This window comes from Felis catus, chromosome B3 (assembly GCF_018350175.1).
Source record: "Felis catus isolate Fca126 chromosome B3, F.catus_Fca126_mat1.0, whole genome shotgun sequence".
Lineage (NCBI taxonomy): Eukaryota > Metazoa > Chordata > Mammalia > Carnivora > Felidae > Felis > Felis catus.
Window position 1 is genome coordinate 127,253,957 of NC_058373.1, and position 15,744 is coordinate 127,269,700.

At 36.6% G+C, this 15,744-nt stretch overlaps 1 long non-coding RNA gene across 5 annotated transcripts in view; it reads left to right on the forward strand.

The window, feature by feature from the left end:
- The window catches only part of LOC123386161, a 1,074,166-nt gene that overhangs the window by 974,583 nt on the left and 83,839 nt on the right, over positions 1-15,744 (forward strand). For 4 of the 5 annotated variants that reach the window (XR_006599871.1, XR_006599870.1, XR_006599869.1 and 1 more), the window contains one exon: positions 3,139-3,734. The exons of the other annotated variant lie outside the window; for it this stretch is intronic. This is a non-coding gene — a long non-coding RNA (uncharacterized LOC123386161). Of the gene's footprint in view, positions 1-3,138; positions 3,735-15,744 lie in introns of those variants that run through there. 5 annotated transcript variants of the gene reach the window in all.

The window sequence follows — 15,744 nt, forward strand, 5'->3', positions numbered from 1 at the left end:
ATGGTTAATTCTGTGCGCATCACCAGACCGTCTTCCAAAGTGGCTGTTTTGTGTTTCATTCCCACCAGCAGTGCATGACGCTTCCTGTTGCTCCACATCCTTATCAGCATTTGGTGTTGCCATTGTTTTGGGTTTCAGCCGTTCTCTGACAGATGTGTAGAGGATTTCATTGTGTGTGTTTTTTAATTCACAATTCCCTAATGAGATATGTTGAACATTTTTCATATGCTTATTTATCAGCTGTATATCTTTCATCAGGTGTCTGTTCAGAACTTTGGCCCATTTTTAAATGAAGTTGTTAATTTTCTTATTGTTGAGCTTTAGATATTCTTTGTATGTACTGGATACCAAAATATATCTTTTGTAAATATTTTCTCTCAGTGGTCACCTGTTTTCTCATCCTTTTGAGGTTGTCTTTCACACAGCAAAGGTCTAGTTCTGATGAAGTCCAGCTTATCAATTATTTCTTTCAAGGAGCAAAACTTTAGTGTTCTATTTAAAAAGTCAGTGCCAGACCCATGGCCATCTAGGAATTCTGCATTATCTTCTAGGAGTTTTATAGCTTTGCATTTTTACATTTGGATCTATGATCCATTTGAATTATTTTTTTCACAATATATTTTTGAAAACACTTTTTAGGGGATGACTAGGCTTTACCATATTTATTTTAATTTTGCCTTCCTTTTTGAAAGAGAACTTTCCTAAATGTAGGATTCTTGGTAGATCATTTCTTATCACTTTGAGGATGTTCTCCCATTTGACTCTTGCTCTTCTTACCACATTCTTTTTCCTCTCTTTGCCAAATTTTCATAGATTTCCATGAATAGATATTTATTCATGTATTATTTTCCTTTAGGATCATTCCCGGAGGCTTTTTTGTTGTTATTATATTTTAAGTAATTTTCACCAGTGTTAGTCAGAAACGGGTCAGCAGAACTTCTCAGACTGTCATGCTAATCAGTCTTCTCTTGTGCTTCTCTTCTTTGCATACAAGAGCCTTCATTGTCAGGTGTTTTCAATTGTATATGAATATAGCTCTCAGAAATTCTAGCGTGAGATTCAGTAATCACATGGAAAGTCCAGTGGTATTCTCTCCAGGCACTGGCAAATAAGGAATATGCCTCTCTGAGTCTATAATCATTACTTTATCTTTTCTCAAATATTGTAAGTCCCTTCAAAAGAAAGATAGTTATGAAGAAAAAGTGCTACCGAACATACCCAAATATAAGAAAGTATTTATGTGTATTTATATACAATCTATGTGAATTAGTTGTAAATACATAAAGAGAGAGACAGAAAGAGAGAGAGAGAGAGAGAGAGAGAGAGAGAGAGAGAGAGAGAGGTCAGAAAAGAGATAGTAGAAGAATTTTCTTAAGATGTCTGTCAAATTTAGGTACTCTTTACCAAGTTGTGTATTTGGATGCTAGAAATGGGAAAACCATATTCTCACAAACGTGAGTGAATTTGCAGTTCTTTATGTTGGTAAGATTGAGATTTCCCTTAATTGAAAATAGGAGCACGTTAGCTTTATTGCCAGCTCTGCTACTATATGGCCCTGTTAATTTGGAGAGGTAGCTTAATATTTACCTCCTTCCCTTATGTGGGAAGTTATGTGAACAAAATCTGAATTACGTACCGTACAGAGCCATTACATAGGACTAAAAGCAATAATGTAAACATACCATATAAATGCAAACTGTCACACACGTCTTATATTTAAACAGAATCCATACAAAGAGAAATTGGATCTTCATGATTTCCACGTGTATTTATGAAGCAGCCACTATTCTAGGCCGACAAGTTTCAGCAGTGAAAAATCAGTCTTGTGGACTTTATCTTACATTGGTAGAGACAGAAAAGAAACTAGTAAATCCATAACTGCAATGCAATTACACATTTACATAAGAAAATATACATTTTAATTCCATCCTAAGTTTTAAGTTAAAATGAGAGTCAAAATTCAAATTAACAAAATTATGTAATAATGATTTCCATCTTGGAGCAATGCATGCAGAAAGGGGTGCTTTATTAGAAATGCAGATCTGAACATTACACTATTTTTGAGGTTCATAGTTTAATTGGACCACTTTTATTTATATTGTTCTGGTCAAATAATGTGTTTTTCATACATACTTCCAGTCTACCTCTAATTCACAAATACTTATTAAGTTCCAACAAGGCGAAGACCATGTACGACATGAGGGAATGACTTCAGAGCCTGCCTAGAGGAAGCCCTGTCCCACAATGACAGATGGGATATTAAGCACCTCTCATAGCAGAGACTCTGTTAGAATTATACCAATGTAAAATGACAGGTGGCAACTCCATAAAAAGGTTTTGATAAAAAACAAGATGGAGAGAATCTCAGATATGATGCACATTTACATAGGCAGAACCACAGGACAAATACAATTAAAGAGGTGAAATGCCAGAATGGTAATCTCTGTGGATGCTTATACATAGTATCATAGAAGTAAATGTTTATTTACTAAAAATGTTGAGCTCTTATTATGTGTCTATCATTCTACTTGGGCTCATGATTTGAGATGATTGGGCATGGGTTGTGCCTGCAAATTGCCTCCAGTCAATTAGGGAGAGGCAACCATGGAAATACAGAATTATTTCCTACTGCTCTATTGATCAACAGTAGCGGAGTGTAGTAACTTGGAGGGAGCAGTCCCAAAGAAGAAGTTAATTCCGTACAGGAGGATAAGAAAAGCCTATAAAAAATATTTGGTGTTGGGGTGGCTGGCTGGCTCAGTTGGTAGGACATGCAATTCTTGATCTTGGGTTCATGAGTTCAAGCCCCACGTTGGGTATAGGGCCTACTTAAAAACAATTATTCAATGTTGAGTTGACTTTTGAAAGAGGAGATAGTCATCAGAAAGATATGATGAGATGTGGGATGGTGACAGTGGTAGGGAGTGTTCAGAAAGTATTCCAGGCAAACTGTTAATTCCAAGATAAACACTTTGAGCATACATCCACAAATGGTTTAGTGCAGGAAGAATTTGTGAAACACTTTTTCTTTTGTGTTTATAAAGTTTCATGAGAATATGTTTTTATTATGCTGTTCTACAAAATGTTGCAATTATTATACTATAATACCTGATTGGTTCTTTTTCCCTCAATATACAGATACAGAAGAGAGGAGTATAGTCTTATATACAGGTATGTTGAATAGGCCTTACTAAATATATATTTTTTTAATTTTTTAAAAACTGTAAGTGAAAATTCACACACCTTCTAGCACTGTTCATATTATCCAAAGAATTATGGGAAAATAGTTCAACGGTATCTAAGACATTGGAAGTTATTTGAAATTGCAGTTTTCCCTAATCTCAGGATGTTTTGTGTTATACAGTGCTAAAATATTATTGAAAGCTGTGATAGGTCAGCATTGGAGAAAAGACGCACAGAATATAAATTCTAACACTAGGGATCTGTTTTGCATGCTACAAGGTAGAAAAACAGAAAAACACAAAAGAAGATGTAAAAGTTATACAATATCTGGAGAATATCTTATTGATATTCTTTGGGCCATATCAAGCAAACTCCAAATTTTGCTCCAGAAAATCTCAACTCTGTATATTTCTGAGATACATACAAACTTCGATTTGATTCTCACTATTAAAAATAGAGAGGGGTGCCTGGGTGGCTCAGTCTGTTAAGCGTCCGACTTTGGCTCAGATCATGATCTCGCGGTTCCGTTCGTGAGTTTGAACCCCACATCGGGCTCTGTGCTCACAGCTCGGAGCCTGCTTTGGATTCTGTGTCTCCCTCTCTCTCTGTCCCTCCCATGCTTGCACTCTGTCTCTCTCTCTTTCTCTCTCTCTCTGTCTCAAAAGTAAATAAAAATTTAAAAAAAATAAAAAATAAACTACACTTGACTACTCAACATCAAACTATTTTTATAGCCAGCTTGTTCATCAAAAATTGAAGAATCCTACATGTACCATGGATCTTTCTGTTGGTAAATAGATGAATATTTAGTTCTGAATTAGCCAAATAAAGCTTACCAAGCTTGCAAAATAACCTGTTATAAATGTGTGAGGGAATGGTTGTAAAATGTTCGGCCATTTCTTTTCCTAAATATATATTTTAAAAAGTACTCTTCCATATGTAAGAAATTGGATTGAAATAAAATTTATTCTCCATTCACAATTTGCTGAGCTACTAGAAAAGCATGCCTTTCTTCATTCAGAAAAATTCAGCCACACAAATTAAGTGCAGTCCACCTTCCAATTCCAAAGGTATGGTGTGGGATGTGAGTAGGGCAGGAAGGAACCATGGAAAATGAAAGGGACTCTGGAGGCTCATGCCCAAAGAAGTTTTCAATCACACTTTAAATTTAAGTGTCTCAAATCAGGATTTAATTTACAGTTTAAGATTTAATAACATAGTCATTGCATGTTAATTAAACAGCGATGGATCATTTACCAACCTGTTTAATGAGGTGTAACAACTATTGCATATAAAACATACCGACATTATTATTACATTGCCATTAAACTTCAATAAATCTGTTTGAATAATTATTGGTATTTAAGTACTACAAAATCTCTAACATAACTAGGCATACCTATTTATATTCAATAAAACAGGAATTTTGTTGTAGGAATAATTAAATTCCCAGGACCACATTCCTACCTTTGTATGGCAAGAATTCCTATTGGCAACAGAACGAGTTGCAGCTCCAGTAAATGAAGTATTCAAGAGAAAAAAAAAAATCAGCCCACACGAAAGGAACTGTCCTCATCATTAGTTTTAGAATCTCACCTTTCTGTAGGGGCGAAGCTCACCTTTAATTTAATTAATAAATATAATTGGAAGAGCAGTCCCTCCATTATTCTTTTCCCAGAGGATCATAAATCCTTACATGACCTCCCTTTAGCTCGCACAGGATAAATTGGAGAGGCCCGGTCTAAGCATGTGACCTGACCTAAGGTGAAGCAAAGCAGTAATTTTTATGTTGGGGGGTTTGGTGAGCTAGCAAGGAGCAGAGGGCTCCGCTGGCTGAAATAAACACAGGTAACAGAGCTGGCTTCGTATATGTGAGGAGGGTGTGATGCCATCAAGAACTGATGTACTCTGAATAATAAAGTACCATGCTGTGCCGCCAGCTACAACGTTAAAAGGCCTGTGGGCAGAAAGAGCAAAAAAGGGATTTAGAAAGACTGTGGGAATGGGGAGCTCTAAATTGGGTAATCTTTAGTAGCAATGACTTGAAAAATGTGTGTTACTAATATCTAATTTTTATTTAAAAGAAAAATTTGTCTATATTATTTGTTTTGAGAGAGTAAAAGGAAGAAGGAGCGAGGAAGGGGCAGAGAGGACAAGACAGAATCCCAAGTGCTGTCAGCACAGAGTCCAACACGAGGGTCCATCTCATGAACCATGAGATCATGACCTGAGCCGACATCAAGAATCAGATGCTTAACTAACTGAGCCACCTGAGTGCCCCACCAATATCTAATTTTTAGATGATAAATAATAAATATAGTGTTTTCCCATTTATCCAGGATTAAAAAAAAATAAAAATAAAAAACAAAAAAAACTTGCTGTGATCCTCCAGAGAGTAAATAGATTATTGTGGTATCCAGCTTGAAGGTGACATTTTAAGGAAAGCAGGCAGCACATTACATCCTGGAGACTGGAGATGAAGATGGCATTAGCAAGTCAGTGGAAGCTTGATAGGACCCATAAGGGTAAATGTAAACACCCAAAGTATACCACCAGTTGTGGATTGGGAGTTCAAACACTTTTGTGTAAATTTGAGGGGAAGGATGGCTTTGGGAAGCCTGAAGCCTTATGGAACACATAATCTGACACTTGAGCAACACGCATATTGGTTAATTTGCACAAAGATCAACAAAGGTGATGCATAAAATCTGTCATCAAATCAGAAAGCCACATATTGTGCAAATAAAATAACAGAGAAAGAAATAAAACGGTCCGGGTCAGTAGAGAAATCAATGACTGGCAGGAGCTGGTGAGGGCGGAGGTATGAATAAGTAGAGCACAGCGGATCTTAGGGTAGTGAAATTACTCTGTATGATACCTGGTAGATAAATGTCATCATACTTTTGACCAAACCCACAGAATGTGCAACAGTGAAAGTGAATCCTAATGTGAACTTGAGACTTTGGTAATAATGATGTGTCTACATTGGTTTATCAGTTGTAGTGAATGTACCCCTCCCGTGGGGCAAGCTGGTAGTGAGGGGGGTTGTGTGCGTGGAGGGGAGAAATGGTATATGGGCTCTATCTGTCCCTGGTGCTCAGTTCTGCTGTGGATCTAAAAATAAAATATATATTTTTTAAAAAAGGTTCAGAATCCATTTATTTTTATTATTTTTTTTAATTTTTTTTAGCGTTTATTTATTTTTGAGACAGAGAGAGACAGAGCATGAATGGGGGAGGGTCAGAGAGAGAGGGAGACACAGAATCCGAAGCAGGCTCCAGGCTCTGAGCTGTCAGCATAGAGCCCGATGCGGGGCTCGAACTCACAGACCGCGAGATCATGACCTGAGCCGAAGTCGGCCGCTTAACCGACTGAGCCACCCAGGCGCCCCGATCAGAATCCATTTAAGTGCTAGTTAAGTACAATAGAAATTTCATGGAAAGGAAATTTTAAAAATGGGAAAATCAGTGAAGATGAGGATGGCTTCAGAGAGTAGAAATTTGAATTATGCTCTAAAGAGCAGAAGTTGAGTAAGGAGAAGTGAGGAGATGAGGTACTTCAAGAAAGAGAAAGCTTGAGAGAATGTAAGATGATATGTGGAAACATGTCTTAGTAAAATAGAAAATTACACTAATTAGAAAATGGGATTTTTTTAACACATAAAAACCAAGTGTTCTGATTTGGAGAACTGCAACTGGGTTATTATTAAATATATTGTTATTGAGCAAAAAGGTTTCAGATTTGCTATTATAAAAAAAACATTAGGCCACTGACGGATTTAAAAAAAAAAAATTTTAATGTTTATTTACTTTTGAAGGAGAGAGAGACAGAGTGTGAGTCGGGGGGGAGGGGGCAGAGAGAAAGGGAGACATAGGACCCGAAGCAGGCTCCAGGCTCTGAGCTGTCAGCACAGAGCTTGACGCGGGGCTCGAACCCAAAAACCACGAAATCATGACCCAAGCGGAAGTTGGACGCTCAACCGACTGAGCCACCCAGGCGCCCCCCCACTGACGGATTTTGACACAAGAAACACCATGCCAATAAATGACTTCCTATCCAAAGAACATCATTGTTCTTTATCAAAGCGAGGGTTATGATTCATGGAGACTCCAACAGTAATGTGAGTAAATTATTATATCATCTTCACTTCCTTTGTATGGCTCATTAGTTTCTGCAAACAGGTCAATATATGTCTTACCTCTGACTTGCTTATGCAGAATCCCTGTCATAGAATGTCCTTGCTACTTTGCAAACTTCATAATAACTTACTTGTCATTCGAAAGCAGATGTGTGTTGTCTTTCTTGGGAAACTTTCGATGCTTTACCAGCTCCTTGGTAGAATGAACCACTTCTCTTTTAAACTCCCTAGAATTCTGCACCTGTTACTCTCATGGCACCAGCAAATGCTATTGCATGCCATTGTTTTCATTTTCTTTCTATGTTTTGGCTAAAGACATTTGGTAACACATCCATATTTTATTCATTTATTATTATGTTTTTAATTCCAGCTTTATTGAGATATAATTGACATGTTGCATAAGTTTAAGTTGTACAACTGTGTTGGTTTGATACACTTTTTTATTGCAAAATGATTACCACCATAGCATTAGCTAACACCTGTATCATTACATACTCATCATTTCTCTTTTATGATGTGAACATTTAAGATGCACCCTCTTAACAACTTTCAAGTATCTAATACACGTTACTAACTGTAGTCACCATTCTGTGCATTAGATCCTTAGAACTTATTTATCTTATAATTGAAAGTTTGTACTCTTTGACTAAAATCTCTCTATTTCCCCAATACCCCAGCTCCTGGTAAACACCATTCTAGTCTCTTTCTATGAGTTTGACTTTCTTATTTCCCACTTATAAGTGATATCATGCAATGTTGTCCTTCTGTCTGATTCATTTCACTTAGCATCATGCTCTCAAGGTCCATCCATGTTGTTGCCAACAGCAGAATGTCCTTTCTTACGGCTAAATACTATTCCATTTTGTATACATACCACATCTTCTTTGTCCATTCCTCCCCATTGAGGAATGCTTAGGGTGTTCCATATCTTGACTATCGTGAATAATGCTGCGATGAATATAAGTGTGCAGCTATTATCACCTCACACCTCTCAGGATGTGTCATCTCTTAGGATGACTATCATCAAAAAAACAAGAAGTAATGAGTGTTAGAATTGATGTGAAGAAAAGGAGACCCTTTAGCATTTTTAAAAGGAATGTAACTGGTACCGCCGCTGTGGAAAACAGTATGAAGTTTCTTCAAAAATTAAATTAAGAACAGAACTACCATATGATCCACCAAACCCACTTTGGGGTATAGATCCAAAGAAAATGAAAACACGATCTACTATTGTATTTTGAATCCTTTTATTGGACCTTTAGCTGCACAGAAGTTGATTACTCATAATCCTTGGTTTGTGACACACCTTCAGCTTCTCATTCATCTTGCTCTCTTGAGTCTTTAGCAGAGAATTGGAATATAATACATAGAGCATGTATTCAATGGATTTATGCTCTCTAAATGAATGCATACTGTTTCAGGTAGAATTGTGTTACCTCCCAGTGTTACTCCCATGAAGATTTTACTTTTTCGTGCTAAAGGGAATTATCTTGTTGGATCTAATCTAATCACCCGAGCCCTATAAAGGCAGAATGCTCTACTGCTGGTTGCGGAAGAGGAAGTAAGGGAAAATTCCAAGAGTTAGAAGGACTTGGGTACTTGGTTTCTGGTTTGAAGATGAGCGAAGGTACATAAGAATATGGATGGCCTCTAGGGGAAGAGAGAGGTCCACTGCTGGCAGCCAGCAAGGCAATGGTGACCTCAGATGCCTACTACAAGGAAAAATATTCTGTCAAAAACTTGAATGAGCTTGGTGAATTGTTCTCCAGAACCATAGTATCAGAACCCAACCTGGAGAACCTCTCAATTTCAACCCTCTAAGAACCTCAGAAGAGAAGCCAGCCAATCCCACACAGCATTCTGAGCTGTCCAACTGTGTAAGAATGAATGGGTATTGTTTTAAAGCTGCTATGTTTGTGGTAATTTGTTACACAGCAATAGAAAACTAATACACACCAAAAAATCTTTTCCTTTTATGTTTATAACAATGTCATAAGTAATATATTATGAGAATATTAGTAATACTTTTGATATCAATAAACAGGATAGCTGTTAATCTGACCTATGAAGAGCTATATTTTCCATGACTGTAAGAATTAATTTCTAATTTATGGACAGTGACAAATGTCAAATTAGTTATTTTCTTGCTCCAAGAGTGATATTAGCAGAGGACAACGTTATCCTGGTTCAAACTGGGCTATTTGTACCCTTCCAAAATAGGAGACACTTCTTTCCTAACAGGGAATGGACTTTGCAGCACTGACATGTGCCAAACTAGAGGAATAAGTCAGGACAGAGGGTCTTCTGTATCAGGCATCAGAAGTCAGATCAAATGTGGGTCACCAAAAGTAAGGGTTTTAAGAAAACTTTTTGATCTGTCTGTCCCAGATACCCCCAAAAGTCAAACACTGAGACTGTATTAAGCTCAAAGTTTGCATCGAGCCTAGTTAGAACAGGCAATGGAAATATCTGTTAGGAGTTTGGGAATATAGGAACCACAGGAGTGTCTAACCAAATGAATAGAGAAGAAGAAAACATTACAGGAATTTTAAAGATGGGGGTTATTACAGGACAGAACAATGGGAGAGATGGATTTTCATATTGTACAGAGTAGTTTTCTTATCTGTTTTGAGGAGATACAGACCACCATGCACAGAGGGCCGCATGCATTGAACCATCAAACATCCTAAGTACTAGAAAGGCAGTTTGGGGGAGCGCCATCTGTCTCTGAGAGGTCAGCCAAAGACACTCTTAGATGATATAGAGACTTGGCATAGAAGCAAACCCTGAAGGAAGGAAATACTCCCTCAGCCACAATAATGCCAGTATTGTTTTTACAAACACACACACACACACACACACACACACACACACACACACATACACACACACGGTGAGGTAGGGGAAGAAAGAAACTAGGAATGCTAATTAGAATCAGCGACTTTCCTCATGGAAGGACTTTGTGTTTTCAAAAACAATAGATAAAATAAAATACAAAGTTTGTGTTTTCTGTGGAAGAAAATGCATACTTATTGCGTGGAGGTGTTGGTCCACTTAGGAGGAAAGGAGTCCTTGTTATATTTGGTGGATAAAGTTAACTGGATTTTGAGCTCTCATAACCCATTTTGCAAGACCAGAATCCAACCTTTTCCCAAGCAAAACTGGTACTTGGTTTAGAAAAAGCTCTAATAAAATCTGGCTAAAGTAAAGACAGCTAAGTGTACAGAATAAAAAGTGTAAGAATGTCAAGACTCCTTTCTCACGTGGGGTGAATTGATGTCTCACAAAGGAGGAGGAAGGGGACATCAAATCAGAAAGTGGGAGTATTGCTCAAAAGAGGAATTATGAGAGAATTCAAATGTCATTCATTATGATTGTAGCAAGTATACACTCTGAAGAGTTACTCTGCTCTAAACACAGCTGAATGGCAGGTAGCATTTACAAAGAGAAAAGTTTAACAACCAAAGCTAGGCTTAAAAAGATTTCTATTTCCAAGGACAAGAAATCCAAAGAGATGAATGGAGCTGCAGAGAATGGCAGCTGGGAGTTAGCTCTTGAGGAATAACAGGAATGAAAATTGCTAAACAAAGGTGGAAACTAGTTTCCACTAAGCTCTACAGGAACTTTGTGCAAATTAGGAAAAGTTTCTCTCCTTAGATGTAAGTTTGGTTGGGGGTCAGGGGTTGGTAGGGTATTTTACAAGGGAAGAAAAAAGTCCTTTTCTCTGAGTAGTTATAAGGCTTGAGATGTTTGTTCCAAACACAAAATTCGCAACCATGCAGTGTTCACAACGGCCCTGGCTGGAGGAAAATGCATTATAGCATTCCCCTTGGGGCTGAGGTTCATGTGGAAACACAGGCTTAATGAATAGGAGGACAAAAACACAACATATTAATCAAGACTTGAGCAAAGCTACTTGCTGATATGGACTGGTACTTTGAGATTTCTGATATCAGCATGGAGGCAGTAGCCACAACCTGTTGTTATAAGAGTTAGTTCTACAGAGGAGACCCAGCAGCAACATCCAAACAACCATCAAATCACTAGGCAAGGAGCAGTAAACCAGAGGAAGAAAGTAATCAAAAGTGAAAACAAATAGACCTAGACAGATTAATAAAACATATTCGTAAATTCTATAAATCGCTGACAGTAAAAAAGTAAAAGAACATAAAGACTATTATGTGTGGTTTAAAATAACGATGAATTTAAAAATCGAGCCAGGAATACCACAGTAGTGGAGGAGGAGTGACGAGTAGTTACCTAGTGCTTGCTAAGTTCCTTGTGGGCTGGAAACAAGCACAACCATTGGAAGAGTTGTGAATGTAATCTGAAGCTTCCCAACTAGAAGAGGAAAAGAAAAGGGAAGATAGAAAACCTCCTCTATTTAAGCGTTGACCAAGTGAAGGGTGGAAAGAATGGGAAGATAGTGAACGATAGGATCATTATTTCAATCAGTTTTAAGAGATCTTTACTGTGCTAGAATATGACCCCCATATCTCAGTAACTTACATTAAAAGTGTGTTTTTTGCTCCCACTAAACGTCTACCGTGGGTTGACCTTAGCTTGGGTCCATAAAATCTTCACTCTGTGACTCAGGCTGATGATGGAGGAGCTCCTACCTGGGAATCTCTTGTGATAGGGAAGGATGAGCTCATGGCAAATCACAATCTGGCCCACAGTACTTTTGTTCAGAGGTGACAGTTACTTTCACTCAAATTTCATGGGCAGATCAAGTTATTTGGTAAAAGTGACATTAGTGGAACTGGAAGGCATAATCTTGCAAGGAGGGGCACCTTGGTGAGGGGGCACTGCGGGAAAAGGCAGCAATGATTTAAAAATGATTACATTGGTCAAGCAGAAACACAGAATATGACATTGTAAATGAGACAACATAGATTGATAAACACAGTAAAATAAACAGGTAAAAATAATCCATTAAAAGAGGGTGTTTAAAACTTTTGTTAAAATAGTGAAATAATAGGCTGCTTTAAACATTCTTAAGACAAAAGCAGATAGAAAGTCTAAAAAACAGGTTAACTGAAAAACATGTGCCAAGAAATTACCAACTGAAAGCTGCTATAGTAGAAGAAAAGACAGATAAAAAATAATATAAATCAATAAGCTGTAATATAAATCGAGTCACCAAAGAAAAATTTCACCAACAAAATATAAAAAGCATCAACTTTTTGCATCTAAGAGCACTGCTTCATAATTGTAAGTTGAAATAGTCAAAGCAATAAGTAGAAACCAACAAAATCTGCAAACATAAGAGATTTTAATTTGTCTCTCTTGGAAGCTGATGCCTACAACAAAATTTGGTAAGAATATACTAAATTTGAAAAGTAAAATTAAAAAGATATCCCCACACCCATAAAGATAGATAGATATATGGTGAGAGAGGTAGACGGATAGATCTAATAGATTTATATAATCTCCACCTAACCAATTAGATTATACATTCAATTAAAGGACACATTGAATTTACAAACATTGCCCTCAAACTAAATCAAAGAGTAAATTCAAATAAATTTCAAAGAACATTTTAACAATATATTATGATCTGACCTCAATGCAATTAAATTAAGCAATAAATGTTAAAGGATCATAAATCTATCTGTATCTATAAATAAGTAGATAAATTAAATATATTTAGAATTGGAAGCAAATAAAATAATTACATAGCAGAAGGAGAAGGATGAATGAAGTTATCCTTTGGGGCAAAATATCTAAAGAGAAAATACACAAAAGAGGACAAAGTTTCCAAAAATGAGGTCTCTTCGTTTGTCAAAGAGCCCTACAGTACCAAATGTTACAGAGTAACAGGGAAAGGAAGCCTTCATACATAGGTAATGCGACTTTAATGTAGTACGACCACTTTGGAGAACAAATGGAACCATGCGTGGCAAAGCTGAGGGCGTACACACCTGGCAATCGAGTTAGACAACCCTCAGAAGCTCTTGCACAAGTGTCCAGGGCACCTCTGAAAGTAGGTTCATTTTAGTATTACTTGAAATAGTAAAAAAAATTCACAAAAGCCATAATATCTACTAAGGAATTCATAGGTATTACAAAATGTTCATGAAATTCAACTCTAATCAGTAGTTGAAATTAATGAACCAGAGCTATATGAATCAAATGTATGAAATTATGAAACAGTTTACAATTAAAATAAACAGGTTGTGGAATGATAACCACTACAGTATGGGAAGATTTATAAGAATGTTTAAAACATGCAAACAATCTTGGTGATTGTACATATGCATTCTTGGATTACAGCACCACAAATTAAGAATAGCAGTTAACATTTTTCAGGAGTAGGCTGGGGAATGTGCTTAGGGAATTATACTAAGAGGGTTGGAACTATATTTCTTAGACCTTATTTCTCTAAATAAATAAATAACATAAAATGAAAATATTTGAAGCAAATATAGCAACATTAAGATTTATGAACTGGATGGAAGGTGTATAGTTATTTGTCATCTTAGTCTCTGGGATTTTCTGTAGGAGTGAAATATTTTATGACTAAGGTAGAAAGAAATGCCTAAAGACTGAATGTCAGAAAGAGACAAAGAAACGGATTCAGGATCACCTTCTAATCCTACAGCCATAATGGTGGAAGATTGCCTGGCACTTCCTTCCTCTGTGGCCTGCTAGGTGGTACAAATGATCTATCAACTGATAATTTAACAAACGAGAAAGTTCTGACTGTATTCCCTGCCATTATATATAGGAATGGCTTCTTTTCCAGAAAAGGAAGAAGGAACACTTGCAAAGCAAAAAATAGAAGTTCAGAAATCTGATTCGATGTTAAATAAAAGCAAGTTTTATGTTTTTTGTTTTTGTTGTTGTTGTTTACGACTTCAGGACTCTTCATAAGCTTAATTAGGAGAGAGTTGACTATTTCATCAATTCCTCAGATAAGCACACATCTGCGTGTAAAGAACAATTATACAGTTAAATATCTGGACAGAAGATCCTCATTTGTTTCACTAGGTAAATGACTTGGCAAAATATATGGGTAATCTTTACCATCCCACCAGCTAGCAAGTAAAAAATGCCTAAACAACTGGCGATCTCTGCTGTTTGGAGTTAGCTATAGGGAAAATACCTTGGACAAAGGTAATAAGTTCTTATTACCTCCCTTCAATGACTCCTCTTTGTGGATTCTGATTATTAAGGCCTAGAGAGGCTTGACCAGAGGAGACTGGCATCTTATTTGGTAGTTTAATTGTGTTTCTAAAATCACACAAAGAACAAAAGAATACAATAGAAAGTAGAGATTTAACATCCATGGGTATAAAGAAAGCATGTGATTACCACAGCTAATAAATAAGTATAGATTGTAACTCTGTTAATAATTTATTGTTTTTATTTATTTTTTAAACATATTTCACGTTTATTTATTTGGAGAGAGAGAGAGAGACAGAGTGTGAGCAGGGGAAGGGCAGAGAGAGAGGGAGACACAGAATCCGAAGCAGGCTGCCGGCTCTGTCAGCACAGAGCCTGACACAGGGCTTGAACCCACAAACTGTGAGATTATGACCTGAGCCGAAGTCGGATGCCTAACCGACTGAGCCACCCAGGTACCCCTGATAATTTATTGTTTTTAAACCAGAGTAGTATCTATTGACTGGTCATTGTTTTAATAATCATCTTAAAGAAAAACATACCTCTTCATGATAATCACTTATTTTAACTATGCAAAAAATATATTTTCATATATATATATTGTTTTAACAAACTGTACCTATTTGATAAAATATATATTATATATGTATTTATATATCAATAAGCTATACCTGAAACTATCAAAAACATATCAAATAAGAATTATCAGTAAACTATCAATAAACATACCAGAAACTACCAATAAACATGCCATGTAAGAACTTAAACACTGTGCAAAAGTATAAGGTATCATGTTTATTGTTTGCTAGGAAGATTAAATTATCACCTTAAATTTTATAGCTCATTTATATATTAATTATAAAGAATAATTATGTAAGTGAGATTTTCTGACCATGTTAAAAATGTGTATTTGAATATATGAAAATACTTTTTTTTAAGTTTATTTATTTATTTTGAGAGAGACAGAGACAGTGCAAGCAGGGGAGAGGCAGAGAGAGAAACAGAATCCCAAGCAGGCTCTGTGCAGTCAACACAGAGCCCAACCTGGGCTTGAACTCACAAACCATGAAATCATGACCTGAACTGAAACCAAGAGTTGGATGCTTAACCGACTGAACCACCTAGGTGTCCTGAAATATATATATTTGAGTTTTAGCCTGCATCTTCCTACAGGAAACTCAGTTCTACATATTTCTGCAATAAAAGTAATATTTAAGTAAAATCATAAGAAATGTTTTTTTGTGTTTTGTTTTTGTTTTTTGTTTTGAGAGGGATAAAGAGTAAGCAGGGGAGGG